The 24,200-nt window shown below is 44.9% G+C and overlaps 1 protein-coding gene and 1 non-coding gene across 11 annotated transcripts in view; both read right to left on the bottom strand.

The window, feature by feature from the left end:
* The window catches only part of LOC110535264 (receptor-type tyrosine-protein phosphatase mu), a 319,507-nt gene that overhangs the window by 148,421 nt on the left and 146,886 nt on the right, over nt 1-24,200 (bottom strand). The window lies entirely within an intron of this gene.
* trnaa-ugc lies at nt 13,833-13,908 on the bottom strand. The gene has a single exon. It is a non-coding gene; the product is annotated as a tRNA-Ala (tRNA).

Below are 24,200 nucleotides of genomic sequence, written 5' to 3'. Positions count from 1 at the left end.
CTCCTTAAAAGCTACAGACTCTGACAAGAGGGAGGGGAAGTTTACAATTAACCAGGGGTGTACTCATTACAGAAACAATTTAAGAAGCTAACAGAGCAAAACAAGAGTTTCTATTGGACAAATGCAGGTAGGTCCCTCCCCGTTTCGTTCCATTTGATTCCGCTTAAATGTTTTGCAACATAAATCGGCAGAATGAATACACCCAAGATGAACATGTTGTTGTGGAACACATCCTCTTCTTACATCTACCTACATCGTCCCACTAAAGCATGTCAGTGTAACGCAACTCCACTAATTATTCATGTCAGTACATGTCACATTAACAACATGTCGAAGAGAAATACATTCATTAAAATACACAACTCTAACTACCATGGTGTATCAAACAATATCCGTGTACTAAAGATAAAACAACAGCTAAGATGGTGAAATAAATGTCTGCGTCAAAGGTAAAGCACACACCAGCTAGCAGCCGTTCCCTGTCTTTCTGAATGAAGTGCAGCGACCGCTGATATGATGACGGACTAACAATCCACATGTAGAGACTGATCGAGGGATGAAGGAATAGATGGATGGCGAAGCGTCCTCTCCACTAAACCACTCTCCCTCTCCTCTCCGCCTGACACGGCTCCGCAGAGCGAGACAGGACATGTTTCAAATCTGTTCTCATCAGTAAGAGGCCATGTTTCCTGTAAAGGTCACACCCCTGGACTGGCAGAGCAGTGTGTGTGTGTATGTGTGTGTGTGTAGGGGGCTTGCTGATGGTCTTAAGATCTAAGCAGCTCCAGAAATGACGGTGACAGCATACACACACACACTCCAGGGGGCGAACTCACTCCTACCAATCCTCCAAGGCAGAAAACCCCCAGCTTTCTCAATGGGCTGATGGTGATGGAAATGGATAGTGTGGCCAAGGACACACAGGCAACCACCAGGGTTACGGCTCTATTGTTGAACACAAATGTGTGGAGTCGCACGCACACACACACTTTGTTGTGTCTTCATGCTGGCCAGTGATTAATGGGTGTGCCATGTGGTGGAGAAATTGTCTGTGTGTTGGAGGGCAGTAGGGGGCCTGCTGGGAGGGAAAGGGTGGGGGGCAGTAGGGAGGCTGCTGAGAGGGATAGGGTGGGGGGCATTAGGGGGCCTGCTGAGAGGGAGAGGGTGGGGGGCATTAGGGGGCCTGCTGAGAGGGAGAGGGTGGGGGGCAGTAGGGGGCTTGCTAGGAGGGAGAGGGTGGGGGGCAGTAGGGGGCCTGCTGGGAAGGAGAGGGTGGGGGACGGTAGGGGGCCTGCTGGGAGGGAAAGGGTGGGGGGCAGTAGGAGGCCTGCTGAGAGGGAGAGGGTGGGGGGCAGTAGGGGGCCTGCAGAGAGGGAGAGGGTGGGGGCAGTAGGGGGCCTGCTGAGAGGGAGAGGGTGGGGGCAGTAGGGGGCCTGCTGGGAGGGAAAGGGTGGGGGGCAGTAGGGGGCCTGCTTGGAGGGAGAGGGTGGGGGAAGTAGGGGGCCTGCTGAGAGGGAGAGGGTGGGGGCAGTAGGGGGCCTGCTGAGAGGGAGAGGGTGGGGGGCAGTAGGGGGCCTGCAGAGAGGGAGAGGGTGGGGGGCAGTAGGGAGCCTGCTGAGAGGGAGTGGGTGGGGGGCAGTAGGGAGCCTGCTGAGAGGGAGAGGGTGGGGGGCAGTAGGGAGGCTTCTGGGAGGGAGAGGGTGGGGGCAGTAGGGGGCCTGCTGGGAGGGAGAGGGTGGGGGGCAGTAGGGAGCATGCAGGGAGGCAGAGGGCCCCTGAGCCTAGGTCTTATCTGGTGCATCTGTGGCCAGGAGCTAGACGGCTCCTCAAAGACCTTGGCCCTGTTCTGGAGCCCCCTCGGGGAATCTTCACCTTCACACACACACACACACATACTCACACTCTCCCGTGTGCACACAAGAATACAAATGTTTAATACTTTTCCAAGCTCGTATAAAATCGCTCCCACTCACTCACTCACTCACTCACTCACTCACTCACTCACTCACTCACTCACTCACTCAAACACATTCACCAGACAGCCAAGCCAGAGGACAGCGTCCTACTGATGATAAGAATAGCTGCTGATGTATAATTGATTTGAGGGGTAATCCGTGATTGCACGCTCCTTATTGCCTTATCGTTTGAAGTCCATCCTTTCCCAACGCATTCCCTTTGCTTATCCAATTACACAAGAGGGAGCATGTACACGAAATGCCAAGTATGAAACATCAGACCGTCTGAAAAGCTTACTCACAAAACAAGCCCACTCTCTGCATCAACCTTCACCTTCAACACACCATCAAAAGATGATTTGATTTCCATCATTCAAAGGGGTTTCGAGGAGTGCGTTTTTCAAAGGTTTCCGTTGATGAACACGGTTAACATGACAGAAAAAAAAAACAGACGGAAATATGGCCCCTTTCAAACACAGGACACTTGAGAGTATCCATTCAATGTACTGTGTGGAAACACTACTATATTGTCTAAAGAATGTTCAACTGAACAACACAGAGGTTGAGTTAACAGCCCCATTATGGTATAACAACTGGACTGGGACCCTTACCATTCAAACTATGGGGTTAAAGCTTCTAGAATAAGTAGAAATAACAGTCTATTTTCTAATGATCGTAAAGGAGGCTAAACACACGCACACACACTCAGTCATTGGAGATAAGTAAGGCACATTCTCCACACCAATTACCTCGCTCTACTCTCGCTGTGTGTTGCCTGGCGAGTTTAGGCTGTTTACGGTGTGTGTGTGTGTGCGCGTGTGTAGGGGTGATGCTCAGGGGTGGGACCTACGCAACCCTGGTGGGACCTAAGCAGCCCTGGTGGGACCTACACAACCCTGGTGGGTCTTTACTCCTCTACCTCTTTGTGTTCGTCACCATTCCTGATTAAAATGTGCTTTTGCTGTGGCAAACACTCTTTTACGCTTCAAGGGAGAAATGGAGACAATAGTCGGCCTCCTGGTGTGTAGATCCACCTGCCAAGCGGCTGGAGTGCTATATGTCACATCAAATCTTATCTGTCACATGCGCCGAATACAGGTGCAGCTAGACTTTACCGTGAAACGCTTACCTACAAGGCCTTTCCGAACAATGCAGGCCCTTCAAGTGTAGATGAGAGGGAAACAATATGGCCATTCATCCATCCTCCTCTGAGCTGTGGGTCTTTGTCTTCATTCCATTTGAATGCAACTCTATAAACCAGGCAAACTGGATAAACCCAGCTTGGCCTTCCAAAGATGAGCTGGGGTGGATGGTTAATGCTCCACAACGGGTTAGGCTGGGTTTTACTGTCACTAAGATGTAAATTAGAGGTTAAACAGTGTTAGCCCCTCTACAGACGTAGGCTGAACTGAAATGAGAGCGACTGAGGAATGCCTGTAGATATATAGGGACCTTATGGATGAAGACACTGTTGAAAACCAATCTGTTCCATTTTCTTCATGTCCCTCATTTCCCTACTGTCTCTTTTTAGACCAAATCAGAGGCTTGTTTTATCAAGACAGATAATGGCGTGACGTTCTGTGGGCGAAAGTTGAGACGATGAGTTTGTCGGCTTTCATTGGGCGTTGGGTATAACAGCCATTGTTACACACGTATGTATGTGAAGGGGATGGAAGGAAGACGGAGAGACAAGGGGAGAAAGAGCAGGAAATTGCATTGCCTATTCAATAGGCCAATAAGATTAGACAGTGAGAGAGAGAGAGAGAATTACCATAGAAATTATGTTTCAAGCGGAAAATGACAGAGGTCCCTCTCAGAAGCCAAACTGATTCTGTTCGGGGCGGCAGAGAGAAAACTGCGATGAAAAGAACAATAAAACTATATTTTATTGTTCCGTTAATGAAACATACGGCTTTTAAAAAAATATATATTGTCTACTGTGTATATACAGTACATGTGGACCTTTGCGGTTGTAAAAACTGGTTTCTCATTTTGCCACGGTAAAATGTGAAACCGCTCCACTTCCTGATTGGGTCACCTGATCCAGGTGAGTTATGATGGAACACATGACAGACACAGGTGGATTCTCATAACGGGAGATGGTGTAGTATAATTTTTGGTTTTCAGTAACAGTCTGTGCCTACAGAATATGGTGAGAACTCTCATATTTCCAAACTGCTGCAACAGATACCTCCCCTATGGAGGAACACGGCTAACCTTTAAAGTCCCTCTAGATACTGATTACATTTGGTATGAGAAAAGCAATCTTGGGAAGCCATTAACACATTGCAGATTGATTGGAGACAGTCTGTAAGGTGTAAGGCCCTAGAGACCATCTGTAAGGTGTAAGGCCCTAGAGACAGTCTGGAAGGTGTAAGGCCCTAGAGACAGTCAGTCCTGGTCGGTGGACACATTTCCGAGACCATGTGTCTGGGTTTCCCCCTCAATCCTCAATTCAATAGCTATTTTTCTAGAAACTGTGGACTGTAATAAGCAGTGGGCAGAAGCGCTAATGGCCAAGATGTTAACAGTTTGCTGACTTGTGGATATTGTGCCTGCCGAGCGAGGCATTGTGTTAGAGACACAATCAGGGGTGCAACTGCTGGTGTTATCAGTGGGTGGATTACGGTGTTTGCAGCAGAGCGGGATGGGAGATCGGTCGGTACAGTAATAGAGATGTCACATTGCTTTATGACCCAATAATGGAGGGAGGCTCGCACTAACAGCAATCTGACTGGTTTGGGCTTATCTTGCAGGAAAATGACAAAGAGGTGGTGGTAGATGTGTGTGTGTGTGTGTTCCCTTGCACGTTTGTGGGATTCCTTCTGCATCATCAGCAAATGAATCTCGTGCTGAGAAAATTCAACGTGCCATCTGAGTCAAAATGGTTGTATATTGTGGGGTTTTAATGTTTTTTTTTTCTTCCAAGAACAGGGCCGGGGACCGGCTGCAGACCAGCAGAATGTTGTTCTCATGTGAACAGGGCCATGAAACGGCTGCAGACCAGCAGAATGTTGTTCTCATGTGAACAGGGCCAGGAAACGGCTGCAGACTGGCAGAATGTTGTTCTCATGTGAACAGGGCCAGGAAACGGCTGCAGACCGGCAGAATGTTGTTCTCATGTGAACAGGGCCAGGAAACGGCTGCAGACTGGCAGAATGTTGTTCTCATGTGAACAGGGCCGGAGACCGGCTGCAGACTGGCAGAATGTTGTTCTCATGTGAACAGGGCTGGGGACTGGCTGCAGACTGGCAGAATGCATTCTATACATCTACAGTACCTCAATGAAGGGAAACTACTTCCAGCAGCCTGATTCAGTGTGTGTGTGTGTGGTTCTATAAAGTCATGTGGTGAGCAGCAATTTTTCATGTGTCAGGCTTGTCCGTGCTGGACTGATCCCTCAGGTGGTGATTGGGGTCAGTGTAGCATGCTGGGGAGGGATGTGTGCTTTGCGTGATCACCATGAATCTACCTACACACACACACACACCTCTCTGTGCTGTCGCCTTCTGCTGGCAGCTGTTCCTGCCCCGTAAAGATCAAGAAAAAAAAAACTGGGAAGAGAAATTCATGGAGAGAATAATCTGTTTTGCCTCAATGGGGGCAATAGGGGAAGGAGGAAAATGAAATGATATATATGAGATTTAATTTGCCTGCTGGAAGGAATGAAGCGCGAGAGAGAGAGAGGGAAGAGAGGAGGACAAAAGGAGGAGAGGACCATGGTGCCTAATGGGAAAGGGGAGTGAGGGAGCACCTCAGTGGAAGAGGTCATCCTGGCTATCAACTCTCTCCCCCCCACCGGTCAACAGGGCTGACCTAAACCCTATTCACACAGACGGGCCTGTGCACACAGATACACACACACTGACAGTGTACATTTTACCCTTTTTATTGTACCTTTATTTAACTAGGCATGTCAGTTAAGAACAAATTCTTATTTTCAATGACGGCCTAGGAACAGTGGGTTAACTGCCTGTTCAGGGGCAGAACGACAAATTTGTACCTTGTCAGCTCGGGGGTTTGAACTTGCAAGCTTACGGTTACTAGTCCAACACTCTAACCACTAGGCTACCCTGCTTCCTCTACACTCTAACCACTAGGCTACCCTGCCGCCTCTACACTCTAACCACTAGGCTACCCTGCCGCCTCTACACTCTAACCACTAGGCTGCCCTGCCGCCTCTACACTCTAACCACTAGGCTGCCCTGCCGCCTCTACACTCTAACCACTAGGCTACCCTGCCGCCTCTACACTCTAACCACTAGGCTACCCTGCCGCCTCTACACTCTAACCACTAGGCTACCCTGCCACCCTAACATGTGTAACATGCCATATGTCCTATTACAGTCATTTCATGGACTAAAATGTAAGACCACATATAGGCATGGTGGCATCTTGCCATTGGCAGACAGACGGGGCCGAGAAAACCCTTTCCCAACAATTCCAGTAGTGTTTCAGGGTGGCCCTGCGACATCCATAACAGATGTTTTTTTTTTTATAATAAAAAAAAACTAACAAGAGAACATGTATTAAAAGCTGGCCAGCGCTCTGCTTTGAGATGTGTTTTCCATGTCCATTGGGCTTTCAGTCATAAATAGACACTGGCATCTCCTTTCCCTCCGCTGGCTCCCTCTCTATTTATCTGACATCACTCCTTCTCCCGTTCCTCCATCATTTCCTCTCTCTCTCTCTCTCTGCTCGTGTCCTGCTCCCTTTGCACATCAGCTTTTCACACTCTGGTCCTCTGAAACCATCTCTTCTCCCTCTTTCCCTCCCTCCCTCTTGCTGCTTGACCGTCTCCGTCAGGGAAAGTAAGAACACTTGAAGCCATGGTCAAACTCTTCAGGCGACCCTACATAGACCTCTTCTACTCACAGCATGGCCCAGTGTTATAACACTCGCTGAAACTATATGAACCAAAATGGCCCCCATCTGTTACCCGATTGGTGGTCATATCCCCGTGGGTGTACGTGGTACATTCTCCCTGCTTCGAAAAGCACAACCTCATTTTACAATGGGTTCTGTAAGTGTGTGTTTGTTCTCAGTTGCATCCTGCCCAGGTGCAGGCCCAGTTTGTGGAACTAAATGGGATGGTCAGTACTTGCCTGGTGCTAGGCTGCTTAGTCTCAGTACTCTCCTGGTGCTAGGCTGATAGGCTGCTTAGTCTCAGTACTCTCCTGGTGCTAGGCTGCCAGGCTGTTTAGTCTCAGTACTCTCCTGGTGCTAGGCTGCCAGGCTGCTTAGTCTCAGTACTCTCCTGGTGCTAGGCTGCCAGGCTGCTTAGTCTCAGTACTCTCCTGGTGCTAGGCTGCTAGGCTGCTTAGTCTCAGTACTCTCCTGGTGCTAGGCTGCCAGGCTGCTTAGTCTCAGTACTTGCCTGGTGCTAGGCTGCTTAGTCTCAGTACTTGCCTGGTGCTAGGCTGCTTAGTCTCAGTACTTGCCTGGTGCTAGGCTGCTTAGTCTCAGTACTTGCCTGGTGCTAGGCTGCTTAGTCTCAGTACTTGCCTGGTGCTAGGCTGCTTAGTCTCAGTACTTGCCTGATGCTAGGCTGCTTAGTCTCAGTACTTGCCTGGTGCTAGGCTGCTTATTCTCAGTACTTGCCTGGTGCTAGGCTCCCAGGTTGTTTAGTCTCAGTACTTGCCTGGTGCCAGGTTGTTTAGTCTCAGTACTTGCCTGGTGCCAGGTTGTTTAGTCTCAGTACTTGCCTGGTGCCAGGTTGTTTAGTCTCAGTACTTGCCTGGTGCTAGGCTGTTTAGTCTCAGTACTTGTCTGGTGCTATGCTGTTTAGTCTCAGTACTTGCCTGGTGCTAGGCTGTTTAGTCTCAGTCCTTGCCTGGTGCTAGGCTGTTTAGTCTCAGTACTTGCCTGATGCTAGGCTGTTTAGTCTCAGTACTTGCCTGGTGCTAGGCTGTTTAGTCTCAGTACTTACCGGGTGCTAGGCTGTTTAGAATTCAGAGAGCTAGGGCACACAGAAGAGTCCAATTGGCAAGGATTAGATGGAACAATGAGACTATGGCATCGCCACCCACACACACACAGAGCGCACCCACACACACACACATACGCAGCGCACACGCACACACATGCAGCGCACACACACACGCAGCGCACACACACACACACACACGCATCGCACACACACACACGCAGCGCACACACACACACACACGCAGCGCACACACACACGCAGCGCACACACACACGCAGCGCACACACACACACACGCAGCGCACACACACACACACAGCGCACACACACACGCAGCGCACACACACAGCGCACACACACACACACACACACACGCAGCGCACACACACACACACACGCAGCGCACACACACACACACACACGCAGCGCACACACACACATACGCAGCGCACACACACACACGCAGCGCACACACACACGCAGCGCACACGCAGCGCACACACACACACGCAGCGCACACGCAGCGCACACACACACGCACACGCAGCGCACACACACACGCACACGCAGCGCACACACCCACATACTCAGCGCATACACACACACACACGCAGCGCACACACACACACACGCAGCGCGCACACACACACACGCAGCGCGCACACACACATACTCAGCGCACACACACACGCACACGCAGCGCACACACACACGCACACGCAGCGCACACACCCACATACTCAGCGCATACACACACACACAGCGCACACACACACACACGCAGCGCGCACACACACACGCAGCGCACGCACACGCAGCGCACACACACACGCAGCGCACACACACACGCACACGCAGCGCACACACACACGCAGCGCACACACACACACGCAGCGCACACACACACACATACGCAGCGCACACACACACACATACGCAGCGCACACACACACATACGCAGCGCGCACACACACACACGCAGCGCGCACACACACATACGCAGCGCACACACACATACGCAGCGCGCACACACACATACGCAGCGCGCACACACACATACGCAGCGCGCACACACACGCAGCGCACACACACGCAGCGCACACACACGCAGCGCACACAAACGCAGCGCACACACACATACGCAGCGCACACACACATACGCAGCGCACACACACGCAGCGCACACACACACACACACACGCAGCGCACACACACACACGCAGCGCACACACACACACACACACACGCAGCGCACACACACGCAGCGCACACACATACGCAGCGCACACACATACGCAGCGCACACACACACACATATGCAGCACACACACAGCGCACACACAGCGCACACACACACACGCAGCGCACACACAAACACACACGCAGCGCACAAACAAACACACACGCAGCGCACAAACACAGCACACACACACGCAGCGCACAAACACACACGCGGCACGCACACACACACACGCAGCACACACACACGCACACAGCACACATACGCAGCGCACACACACACATGCAGCGCACACACATGCAGCACACACATGCAGCACACACACATGCAGCACACACACATGCAGCACACACACATGCACTACACACACACGCAGCACACACACATGCAGCACGCACACACATACATGCAGCGCACACACACACACACACGCAGTACACACACACGCACAGCGCACACACACACACGCACATCGCACACACACGCATCGCACACACACGCACACACACACGCAGCGCACACACACACACACACGCAGCGCACACACACACGCAGCGCACACACACATGCAGCGCACACACACACGCAGCGCACACACACACAGCGCACACACACACACACAAACACACACGCAGCGCACAAACACAGTACACACACACACACGCAGCGCACAAACACACACACACGGCACGCACACACACACGTGGCACGCACACGGCACGCAGCGCACACACACGCAGCGCACACACACGCAGCGCACACACACGCAGCGCACACACACGCAGCGCACACACACACACATGCAGCGCACACACACACACGCAGCACACATACGCAGCGCACACACACACACACACACATGCAGCACACACATGCAGCACACACACATGCAGCGCACACACACATACATGCAGCGCGCACACACGCACAGCGCACACACACGCAGCGCACACACACGCACAGCGCACACACGCAGCACACACACGCAGCACACACACACACACGCAGCACACACACACACACGCAGCCCACACACAAACGCAGCACACACACACACGCAGCCCACACACACGCAGCCCACACACACACGCAGCCCACACACACACGCAGCCCACACACACACGCAGCCCACACACACACGCAGCCCACACACACACGCAGCCCACACACACACGCAGCCCACACACACACGCAGCCCACACACACACGCAGCCCACACACACACGCAGCCCACACACACACACGCAGCCCACACACACACGCAGCCCACACACACACACGCAGCCCACACACACACACGCAGCCCACACACACACACGCAGCCCACACACACACACGCAGCCCACACACACACGCAGCCCACACACACACGCAGCCCACACACACACGCAGCCCACACACACACGCAGCCCACACACACACGCAGCCCACACACACACACGCAGCCCACACACACACGCGGCCCACACACACACGCAGCCCACACACACACGCAGCGCACACACACACGCACGCAGCACACACACACGCACACACACACACGCACGCAGCGCACACACACACACGCAGCGCACACACACACACGCAGCGCACACACACACGATAGGTTGTGAAATGAGACTGAGAATTGCACTTCTGAAGCAGTCAGAACACAGAGATGAAAAGGGCAATTTAGACAGTGTATCATCTGAGCCAGTGACAATCCTAAAGACACCCCACACTGAGTCTTACCCGTTGTATGATGGCCAGTAGCATATCTGTAATTCAATGTTTGTGGTAAAAAAAAAATGCCTAAGACACATGATAAATAATTAATCGTACTAAATAAATCAAAAAAAAAAGAGAACTGGAAAAAAATAAACATATTTGAAAATTGTTGTGGGATTCAGAGGGATCCAATTTTTCATGGGTGATGTTGTAAATTTTGTCAGTTTACACAGAGTAGCGCTGTTTTAAGAACGCCTAACAAGCTTGTGGATTAACGCAAAGAGACAGACTTGCAGTAAGCGAGAAAAAGGGATTTTTTTTTCCTCCATAAATGTACGTTCCTTCTAATCTCTTTAGGTTCTTTCCTGTTTATCACATTGAAAACATGTGTACGCTGTGCACACACTAATACACACAAACAACCTCACAGAGTTCTTTGCAAAACATCCTCTTCGCTCCACATCCTTGAGAATCACACAATAAGCCACACTCCTTTCAACTTCAACACCATAGTAACAATACACCCCCCTCACCACCCCCCTCACAACCTTCCCTAACCCTAAAGGAATGGAATTTTCCACAGGCTGACAGAAGGGTCTCAACTCAGAGTAGACAAACTTGCTAATTCAATAAGCCCCTCATGGAGCAAGGTCTATGTTGAAGCATGAGGGGAAGCTGATGGAAAGCATTAGGCTCACCTGAGTAGCCAGTAGCTAGGATACTTAGCCTGGAGTTCTACAAAGGCCTGTCAGGGGCATCACTCACACCGACGAACATTAGATAGGAAGCCAACTTCAGGGCGATTTCCTTAGCCTGGTGACATGGCAGCCACCAGTTTTTGATATTGGCTTGATGGGGGGGGGTTAGGGTTGTATAGGTGGCAGGTGCACATTGATGAGGCAAGCGTGATCTAAACCTAAGTAGAAATCAACATAACAAATTAGACATTTCTATTGGGCTTGTTCTAGCAATCCTCTCCAACTCATTAAAAGCAGAAAGAAACCCAGAGGGTGTTTGTTTTACGGAAGTTATGTCAGAATTTAAGTGGTCAGCAGAGGCAGCGGTAAGCCAGAGGGTCTAGTCAGTTGCAGGTATGCAAGTATTTGTGCTTGTGTGGTATGTGTGTTGGTTGAATGCACTGGGTCCTGATCCCAGAGTAGTTGATATAAGGGGAACTAGCCTGGGCATGTCCTGACAGACCTCCCAGTCTGCTCCAGCATCAGGCATCTCCTCTATCTAACCAACACTGTTACAAGGACAATTGCCTGTCTTATCGCTCATATATTCCCCTCTCAGTAGCTAGGTTTCCATCTAATTGGTGACAGATTCTAAAATCTGCATAAAAACAATATGCGCATTTTCCCACCAGAGTTGTGTTTATCAAATTCACTTGTTGCAGTTAAAAGGCTGTGCGTGATGACGTAGTGCACATTAAAATAGATTTTGCAGTTAAATTCTCGTGTACCAAATAAAAAAAAATACTATTTAAATGGGTCCATCGCTTTTCCAACTCTACTGATGTGTTTCTCACAAAAATGTTTAGCTTTATACAGCCAGTGAGCCCACTCTGGTATGTGTACAGCGAGTGAGCCCACTCTGGTATGTGTACAGCCAGTGAGCCCACTCTGGTATGTGTACAGCCAGTGAGCCCACTCTGGTATGTGTACAGCCAGTGAGCCCACTCTGGTATGTGTACAGCCAGTGAGCCCACTCTGGTATGTGTACAGCCAGTGAGCCCACTCTGGTATGTGTACAGCCAGTGAGCCCACTCTGGTATGTGTACAGCCAGTGAGCCCACTCTGGTATGTGTACAGCCAGTGAGCCCACTCTGGTATGTGTACAGCCAGTGAGCCCACTCTGGTATGTGTACAGCCAGTGAGCCCACTCTGGTATGTGTACAGCCAGTGAGCCCACTCTGGTATGTGTACAGCCAGTGAGCCCACTCTGGTATGTGTACAGCCAGTGAGCCCACTCTGGTATGTGTACAGCCAGTGAGCCCACTCTGGTATGTGTACAGCCAGTGAGCCCACTCTGGTATGTGTACAGCCAGTGAGCCCACTCTGGTATGTGTACAGCCAGTGAGCCCACTCTGGTATGTGTACAGCCAGTGAGCCCACTCTGGTATGTGTACAGCCAGTGAGCCCACTCTGGTATGTGTACAGCCAGTGAGCCCACTCTGGTATGTGTACAGCCAGTGAGCCCACTCTGGTATGTGTACAGCCAGTGAGCCCACTCTGGTATGTGTACAGCCAGTGAGCCCACTCTGGTATGTGTACAGCCAGTGAGCCCACTCTGGTATGTGTACAGCCAGTGAGCCCACTCTGGTATAAGTATAGTGAGTGAGCCCACTCTGGTATGTGCACAGCCAGTGAGCCCACTCTGGTCTTGGTGCCTGTGTTCTAGTCAACAGCCAGCAGATACAGTGCGGGTATAGCGTACATGATGCGATCATTATGGACAAAAGAACAAGATATTATTTATTTGTCAAACAGCAGCCAAACACCGATGATCATGTCACGAGAATTAACCCTTCAATATTTATTGGGAAGTAGCATCAAGCTCATACCGTGCAGTACAGCACTTTGAGATATCAGCTGATGTACGAACGGCTATATAAATAAATGTTATTTGATTTGATTTGACTTTCACCCCCCTGTGAAGTTCATCATAACTTATTTCATCTGTAAGCTAATAAACTGCCTGCTTTCCCTGACGAGTTGTAGTGGGAGGACCACAGAACACCATGTAACTCCAAATGTGCCTTCATATGATGGTTATTATATCAATATTTGCACATAAAAGCATTTCCGCCAACATTTCTCACATAATTACATTTACCGACCAAAAGATCCCACCTTGTGTAGCATGTTCTGTCGACACACCCACACTTCCCACACCTCTTTTTCCTCTTCATACACATTTTGACATTTACATTTGAGTCATTTAGCAGAGACACTTATTTAGAGGGACTTACAGTGGTGAGTGCATACAATTTTTCATACTGGTCCCCCGTGGGAATCGAACCCACAACCCTGGCATTGCAAGCACCATGCTCTACCAACTGAGCTACACGGGACCTCACCGCCACAGTGTCACCCACACTTACCTCACCTCTTTTTCCTTCCCATGTTCTCCTCCATCCTCCCCCATCTAGTTTACTCTCATCTTCTCCCCCATTCGACATCTCCCTCAAGTTAAAGTCTCTCACTCGCTCTACTTCGCCACCATTTTAAATCCAGTTACCCCTATATGAGGTAATTGCCTATAAAAATGAGATTGGCTAAAGCACAGCAGATGCTTGTCCTGTCTGTCCCAGCACTAGAACATGCCTCTATCGGATATGGGTCCACTAAGAGACCTCTCTTCTCTGCTAACGATCAAGATTGAAAAACTGGGCAAAACACAATCTGTCTGTCCATGATTGATTTACTCCTGAGGAGGTTGTTGACAAACTATTGCACCTGTTTAATTAGCGGGATAATTGTGTGCTGTTTGTTTGTAGCCCAGGGGGTTGCCTTGTGAATAGTGCTAATGTTTCCTTCGCTCCATTAGAGGAGAAGCTCCTGCCCCCCCCCCCCCCCGTGGTACACGCCAAGACAATGCTTCAGGTGCAGCCTGGACTTCTGGCTCCTCTGCTTACCCAGCGCTATGTGAGGAGATGAATAGGGGGGGGGGGGGGGGTAAACAACGTCACACAGCGCGCTAATGAATTTAGCATTAGCCGCTAATGTAGCCTCCAAACAAGCAGCAGCCCCTCCAGTTAAGAGCAGCTAGCCGTGAGACGCCTCAGAAAACAGCGGGGGAGTTTCTTTTACTTAGATGCTGATGATTAAGTAGCACTGTGTTTGACTGGAATTGAATAAGAAATAGGCATAAAACGTGGCTCTTACGGATAGGAAACAATAACTGAAAATCTGAATGTGAAGCTGATCTAATTGTTTTTGTATGAAAATCAATAATGAATAGCGATATGCCTAATAGTATTGGTCAGGGGGTGTGGATTGAAGAATCAATTCAGAATTCCTCTAATGAAAATAGTCATTGATTGAAAATGTAATTTGATTGACATTGAGCTGCTTTGTCAGGGCGACTTCAGCTCAATTAAAAACAGCAGAACTGCTCTGAGAACAGTGATTATAGAGGGGGTACAAGCCAGGGAACAACCCTCCTCTGAAACCCATAGCAGCTCAGAGGTGGTCAGGTCCTTCAGATAGATACACTGTTCATCCTCCACAAGAGAGGAGTGATTTTGAGATGAAAAATGTAGGGCCATCAATAACCTGTGTCAACCCTGGGTCAGTCCGCCTCTCTCTCTGTGGGTCAGTCCGCCTCCCCTTCTCTGGGTCAGTCCGCCTGCATCACACACAGCCAGGAAGCAATATGCCTCCTCCCCAATCCCAACAGAACTCACACTGAAAACATGCAATGTCTTGTCAAACGGTTACCAAACCACAGAGAGACAAATACAATTTCAAGCATATATACCTACCAAGCCTCACATACCAAGCTCTAAACATATCAGGCAACACTACTCATGTTCATGACCGTCTAGTACTGCATATGTATGCTGATAGATTGTGTGTTAAAAGCAAGCAGTGTGCATTTACAGTGAAGCACTGGTCACCCAGAGCTCCTGCTACAGGAAGAGTGGAGACAGGACATACTGGTCACCCAGAGGTCCTGCTACAGGAAGAGCGGAGACAGGACCCACTGGTCACCCAGAGCTCCTGCTACAGGAAGAGCGGAGACAGGACCCACTGGTCACCCAGAGCTCCTGCTACAGGAAGAGTGGAGACAGGACCCACTGGTCACCCAGAGCTCCTGCTACAGGAAGAGTGGAGACAGGACACACTGGTCACCCAGAGCTCCTGCTACAGGAAGAGTGGAGACAGGACACACTGGCCACCCAGAGCTCCTGCTACAGGAAGAGTGGAGACAGGACATACTGGTCACCCAGAGGTCCTGCTACAGGAAGAGCGGAGACAGGACCCACTGGTCACCCAGAGCTCCTGCTACAGGAAGAGCGGAGACAGGACCCACTGGTCACCCAGAGCTCCTGCTACAGGAAGAGTGGAGACAGGACCCACTGGTCACCCAGAGCTCCTGCTACAGGAAGAGTGGAGACAGGACACACTGGTCACCCAGAGCTCCTGCTACAGGAAGAATGGAGACAGGACCCACTGGTCACCCAGAGCTCCTGCTACAGGAAGAGTGGAGACAGGACACACTGGCCACCCAGAGCTCCTGCTACAGGAAGAGTGGAGACAGGACACACTGGCCACCCAGAGCTCCTGCTACAGGAAGAGTGGAGACAGGACACATTGGTCACCCAGAGCTCCTGCTACAGGAGAGTTGAAACATGACCCACTGTGCAAAAAACTGGTTGAATCAAAGTTGTTTCCACATCATTTCAATCCCCAAAAAACAATGTGAATCAACACAGAAAACTGATTGGATTTGAATAAAGTAACATACGGGCATTTGTATATTTATTTACCCAACTTTTAACCTAAATACAATGACATGGTGACTTTTTTTGTTGATTTCATGTTGAATTCACGTTAGTTGACAACTCGAACAAAAGTAAATCAAAACTAGACGTTGAACTGACGTCTGTGCCCAGTGAGCAAATTCCTTTCCTCTCCGGCAGTCAACACAGGCTCTCTCACATTTCTGTCATGGCCTTTCAATTTCCTGTTGATTCAGACTCACTATTCAAGAGGGCTTACTGTGCTCCATCACTCCCAATAGTCCCCCAGGCCCAGGCCCAGACCCAGACCCAGGCCCAGGGGGAAATAAAGTGGTGTGTGTGGAGGTTGGACAGCCAGACAGACTGTTAAAGCCCTTAAGGCTATGGGGGTGGAATGTGAGATCCGGCTACTACCTAACTATCTAACAGCTACTACCTAACTATCTAACAGCTACTACCTAACTATCTAACAGCTACTACCTAACAGCTACTACCTAACAGCTACTACCTAACTATCTAATGGCTACTATCTAACGGCTACCATCTAACGGCTACCATCTAACGGCTACCATCTAACGGCTACCATCTAACGGCTACCATCTAACGGCTACCATCTAACGGCTACCATCTAACGGCTACCATCTAACGGCTACCATCTAACGGCTACCATCTAACGGCTACCATCTAACGGCTACCATCTAACGGCTACCATCTAACTTTCTAACGTCTACTACCTGACTATCTAACGGCTACTACCTAACTTTCTAACATCTACTACCTAACTATCTAACAGCTACTACCTGACTATCTAACAGCTACTACCTATTCTAACGTCTACTATCTAACTATCTAATGGCTACTATCTAACGTCTACTATCTAATGTCTACTATCAAACTATCTAATGGCTACTATCTAACGTCTACTATCTAATGTCTACTATCAAACTATCTAATGGCTACTATCTAACAGCTATTATCTAACGGTTACTATCTAACTATCTAATGGCTACTATCTAACGGCTACTATCTAATGTCTACTATCAAACTATCTAATGGCTACTATCTAACGTCTACTATCTAATGTTTACTATCAAACTATCTAATGGCTACTATCTAACGTCTACTATCTAATGTCTACTATCAAACTATCTAATGGCTACTAACGTCTACTATCTAATGTTTACTATCAAACTATCTAATGGCTACTAACTAACGTCTACTATCTAATGTCTACTATCTAACTATCTAACGTCTAATATCTAACGTCTACTATCTAATGTCTACTATCAAACTATCTAATGGCTACTATCTAACGTCTACTATCTAATGTTTACTATCTAACTATCTAACGTCTACTATCTAACGTCTACTATCTAACTATCTAATGGCTACTATCTAACGTCTACTATCTAACTATCTAATGGCTACTATCTAACGTCTACTATCTAATGTCTACTATCAAACTATCTAATGGCTACTATCTAACGTCTACTATCTAATGTCTACTATCAAACTATCTAATGGCTACTATCTAACGTCTACTATCTAATGTTTACTATCAAACTATCTAATGGCTACTATCTAACGTCTACTATCTAATGTCTACTATCAAACTATCTAATGGCTACTATCTAACGTCTACTATCTAATGTTTACTATCAAACTATCTAATGGCTACTATCTAACGTCTACTATCTAATGTCTACTATCTAACTATCTAACGTCTAATATCTAACGTCTACTATCTAATGTCTACTATCAAACTATCTAATGGCTACTATCTAACGTCTACTATCTAATGTTTACTATCTAACTATCTAACGTCTACTATCTAACGTCTACTATCTAACTATCTAATGGCTACTATCTAACGTCTACTATCTAACGTCTAATATCTAACTATCTAATGGCTACTATCTAACGTCTACTATCTAATGTCTACTATCAAACTATCTAATGGCTACTATCTAACGTCTACTATCTAATGTCTACTATCTAACTATCTAATGGCTACTATCTAACGTCTACTATCTAATGTCTACTATCAAACTATCTAATGGCTACTATCTAACGGCTACTATCTAACTATCTAATGGCTACTATCTAACGTCTACTATCTAATGTTTACTATCTAACTATCTAACGTCTACTATCTAACGTCTACTATCTAACTATCTAATGGCTACTATCTAACGTCTACTATCTAACGTCTAATATCTAACTATCTAACGTCTAATATCTAACTATCTAATGGCTACTATCTAACGTCTACTATCTAATGTCTACTATCAAACTATCTAATGGCTACTATCTAACGTCTACTATCTAATGTCTACTATCTAACTATCTAATGGCTACTATCTAACGTCTACTATCTAATGGCTACTATCTAACGTCTACTATCTAATGTCTACTATCAAACTATCTAACGTCTACTATCTAACGTCTACTATCTAACTATCTAATGGCTACTATCTAACGTCTACTATCTAACATCTACTATCTAACTATCTAATGTCTACTATCTAACTATCTAACGTCTACTATCTAACGTCTACTATCTAACGTCTAATATCTAACGTCTACTATCTAACGTCTACTATCTAACGTCTAATATCTAATGTCTACTATCAAACTATCTAATGGCTACTATCTAACGTCTACTATCTAATGTCTACTATCTAACTATCTAACGTCTAATATCTAACGTCTACTATCTAACTATCTAATGGCTACTATCTAACGTCTACTATCTAACGTCTAATATTTAACTATCTAATGGCTACTATCTAACGTCTACTATCTAATGTCTACTATCTAACTATCTAACGTCTACTATCTAACGTCTACTATCTAAGTATCTAATGGCTACTATCTAACGTCTACTATCTAACGTCTAATATCTAACTATCTAATGGCTACTATCTAACGTCTACTATCTAATGTCTACTATCAAACTATCTAATGGCTACTATCTAACGTCTACTATCTAATGTCTACTATCTAACTATCTAATGGCTACTATCTAACGTCTACTATCTAATGTCTACTATCAAACTATCTAATGGCTACTATCTAACGGCTACTATCTAACTATCTAATGGCTACTATCTAACGTCTACTATCTAACTATCTAACGTCTACTATCTAACGTCTACTATCTAACTATCTAATGGCTACTATCTAACGTCTACTATCTAACGTCTAATATCTAACTATCTAATGGCTACTAACGTCTACTATCTAATGTCTACTATCAAACTATCTAATGGCTACTATCTAACGTCTACTATCTAATGTTTACTATCAAACTATCTAATGGCTACTATCTAACGTCTACTATCTAATGTCTACTATCAAACTATCTAATGGCTACTAACGTCTACTATCTAATGTTTACTATCAAACTATCTAATGGCTACTAACTAACGTCTACTATCTAATGTCTACTATCTAACTATCTAACGTCTAATATCTAACGTCTACTATCTAATGTCTACTATCAAACTATCTAATGGCTACTATCTAACGTCTACTATCTAATGTTTACTATCTAACTATCTAACGTCTACTATCTAACGTCTACTATCTAACTATCTAATGGCTACTATCTAACGTCTACTATCTAACGTCTAATATCTAACTATCTAATGGCTACTATCTAACGTCTACTATCTAATGTCTACTATCAAACTATCTAATGGCTACTATCTAACGTCTACTATCTAATGTCTACTATCAAACTATCTAATGGCTACTATCTAACGTCTACTATCTAATGTTTACTATCAAACTATCTAATGGCTACTATCTAACGTCTACTATCTAATGTCTACTATCAAACTATCTAATGGCTACTATCTAACGTCTACTATCTAATGTTTACTATCAAACTATCTAATGGCTACTATCTAACGTCTACTATCTAATGTCTACTATCTAACTATCTAACGTCTAATATCTAACGTCTACTATCTAATGTCTACTATCAAACTATCTAATGGCTACTATCTAACGTCTACTATCTAATGTTTACTATCTAACTATCTAACGTCTACTATCTAACGTCTACTATCTAACTATCTAATGGCTACTATCTAACGTCTACTATCTAACGTCTAATATCTAACTATCTAATGGCTACTATCTAACGTCTACTATCTAATGTCTACTATCAAACTATCTAATGGCTACTATCTAACGTCTACTATCTAATGTCTACTATCTAACTATCTAATGGCTACTATCTAACGTCTACTATCTAATGTCTACTATCAAACTATCTAATGGCTACTATCTAACGGCTACTATCTAACTATCTAATGGCTACTATCTAACGTCTACTATCTAATGTTTACTATCTAACTATCTAACGTCTACTATCTAACGTCTACTATCTAACTATCTAATGGCTACTATCTAACGTCTACTATCTAACGTCTAATATCTAACTATCTAACGTCTAATATCTAACTATCTAATGGCTACTATCTAACGTCTACTATCTAATGTCTACTATCAAACTATCTAATGGCTACTATCTAACGTCTACTATCTAATGTCTACTATCTAACTATCTAATGGCTACTATCTAACGTCTACTATCTAATGGCTACTATCTAACGTCTACTATCTAATGTCTACTATCAAACTATCTAACGTCTACTATCTAACGTCTACTATCTAACTATCTAATGGCTACTATCTAACGTCTACTATCTAACATCTACTATCTAACTATCTAATGTCTACTATCTAACTATCTAACGTCTACTATCTAACGTCTACTATCTAACGTCTAATATCTAACGTCTACTATCTAACGTCTACTATCTAACGTCTAATATCTAATGTCTACTATCAAACTATCTAATGGCTACTATCTAACGTCTACTATCTAATGTCTACTATCTAACTATCTAACGTCTAATATCTAACGTCTACTATCTAACTATCTAATGGCTACTATCTAACGTCTACTATCTAACGTCTAATATTTAACTATCTAATGGCTACTATCTAACGTCTACTATCTAATGTCTACTATCTAACTATCTAACGTCTACTATCTAACGTCTACTATCTAACTATCTAATGGCTACTATCTAACGTCTACTATCTAACGTCTAATATCTAACTATCTAATGGCTACTATCTAACGTCTACTATCTAATGTCTACTATCAAACTATCTAATGGCTACTATCTAACGTCTACTATCTAATGTCTACTATCTAACTATCTAATGGCTACTATCTAACGTCTACTATCTAATGTCTACTATCAAACTATCTAATGGCTACTATCTAACGGCTACTATCTAACTATCTAATGGCTACTATCTAACGTCTACTATCTAACTATCTAACGTCTACTATCTAACGTCTACTATCTAACTATCTAATGGCTACTATCTAACGTCTACTATCTAACGTCTAATATCTAACTATCTAATGGCTACTATCTAACGTCTACTATCTAATGTCTACTATCAAACTATCTAATGGCTACTATCTAACGTCTACTATCTAATGTCTACTATCTAACTATCTAATGGCTACTATCTAACGTCTACTATCTAATGGCTACTATCTAACGTCTACTATCTAATGTCTACTATCAAACTATCTAATGGCTACTATCTAACGGCTACTATCTAACTATCTAATGGCTACTATCTAACGTCTACTATCTAATGTCTACTATCAAACTATCTAACGTCTACTATCTAACGTCTACTATCTAACTATCTAATGTCTACTATCAAACTATCTAATGGCTACTATCTAACAGCTATTATCTAACGTCTACTATCTAACTATCTAATGTCTATCTAACGTCTACTATCTAACTATCTAATGGCTACTATCTAACGTCTACTATCTAACGTCTACTATCTAACTATCTAATGTCTACTATCTAACTATCTAACGTCTACTATCTAACGTCTACTATCTAACGTCTACTATCTAACGTCTACTATCTAACGTCTAATATCTAATGTCTACTATCAAACTATCTAATGGCTACTATCTAACGTCTACTATCTAATGTCTACTATCTAACTATCTAACGTCTAATATCTAACGTCTACTATCTAACTATCTAATGGCTACTATCTAACGTCTACTATCTAACGTCTAATATCTAACGTCTACTATCTAACTATCTAATGTCTACTATCTAACGTCTACTATCTAACGTCTACTATCTAATGTCTACTATCAAACTATCTAATGGCTACTATCTAACAGCTATTATCTAACGTCTACTATCTAACTATCTAATGTCTACTATCTAACGTCTACTATCTAACTATCTAATGGCTACTATCTAACGTCTACTATCTAACTATCTAACTATCTAACGTCTACTATCTAACGTCTACTATCTAACGTCTAATATCTAACGTCTAATATCTAACGTCTAATATCTAATGTCTACTATCAAACTATCTAACGGCTACTATCTAACGTCTACTATCTAACGTCTACTATCTAACGTCTACTATCTAACGTCTACTATCTAACGTCTACTATCAAACTATCTAATGGCTACTATCTAACGTCTACTATCTAACGTCTAATATCTAATGTCTACTATCAAACTATCTAATGGCTACTATCTAACAGCTATTATCTAACGTCTACTATCTAACTATCTAATGTCTACTATCTAACTATCTAACGTCTACTATCTAACGTCTAATATCTAACGTCTAATATCTAACTATCTAATGGCTACTATCTAACGTCTACTATCTAATGGCAACTATCTAACGTCTACTATCTAATGGCAACTATCTAACGTCTACTATCTAACGTCTACTATCTAACGTCTACTATCTAACGTCTACTATCTAATGGCTACTATCTAACGTCTACTTCTAACGTCTAATATCTAACGTCTACTATCTAACTATCTAATGGCTACTATCTAACGTCTACTATCTAACGTCTAATATCTAATGTCTACTATCTAACGTCTACTATCTAACGTCTACTATCTAACGTCTAATATCTAACGGCTACTATCTAACGTCTACTATCTAACGTCTACTATCTAACTATCTAATGTCTACTATCTAACTATCTAACGTCTACTATCTAACGTCTAATATCTAACTATCTAATGTCTACTATCTAACTATCTAACGTCTACTATCTAACGTCTAATATCTAACTATCTAATGGCTACTATCTAACGTCTACTATCTAACGTCTAATATCTAACGTCTAATATCTAACGTCTACTATCTAACTATCTAATGTCTACTATCTAACTATCTAACGTCTACTATCTAACGTCTAATATCTAACTATCTAATGGCTACTATCTAACGTCTACTATCTAACGTCTAATATCTAACTATCTAATGGCTACTATCTAACGTCTACTATCTAATGTCTACTATCTAACAGCTATTATCTAACGGTTACTATCAAACTATCTAATGGCTACTATCTAACGGCTATTATCTAACTATCTAATGGCTATTATCTAACGGTTACTATCTAACTATCTAACGGCTACTATCTAACTATCTAACGGCTATTATCTAACTATCTAATGGCTATTATCTAACGGTTACTATCTAACTATCTAACGGCTATTATCTAACGGTTACTATCAAACTATCTAACGGCTACTATCTAACGGCTATTATCTAACTATCTAACAGCTATTATCTAACGGCTACTATCTAACGGCTATTATCTAACTATCTAATGGCTACTATCTAACGGCTACTATCTAATGTCTACTATCAAACTATCTAATGGCTACTATCTAACGTCTACTATCTAATGTCTACTATCAAACTATCTAATGGCTACTATCTAACGTCTACTATCTAACTATCTAACGTCTACTATCTAACGTCTACTATCTAACGTCTACTA

Source organism: Oncorhynchus mykiss, chromosome 11 (assembly GCF_013265735.2).
Source record: "Oncorhynchus mykiss isolate Arlee chromosome 11, USDA_OmykA_1.1, whole genome shotgun sequence".
NCBI classification, from domain to species: Eukaryota; Metazoa; Chordata; class Actinopteri; order Salmoniformes; family Salmonidae; genus Oncorhynchus; species Oncorhynchus mykiss.
The sequence above is the reverse complement of the archived record's forward strand: the minus strand, read 5'-3'. Positions and strand labels throughout refer to the sequence as shown.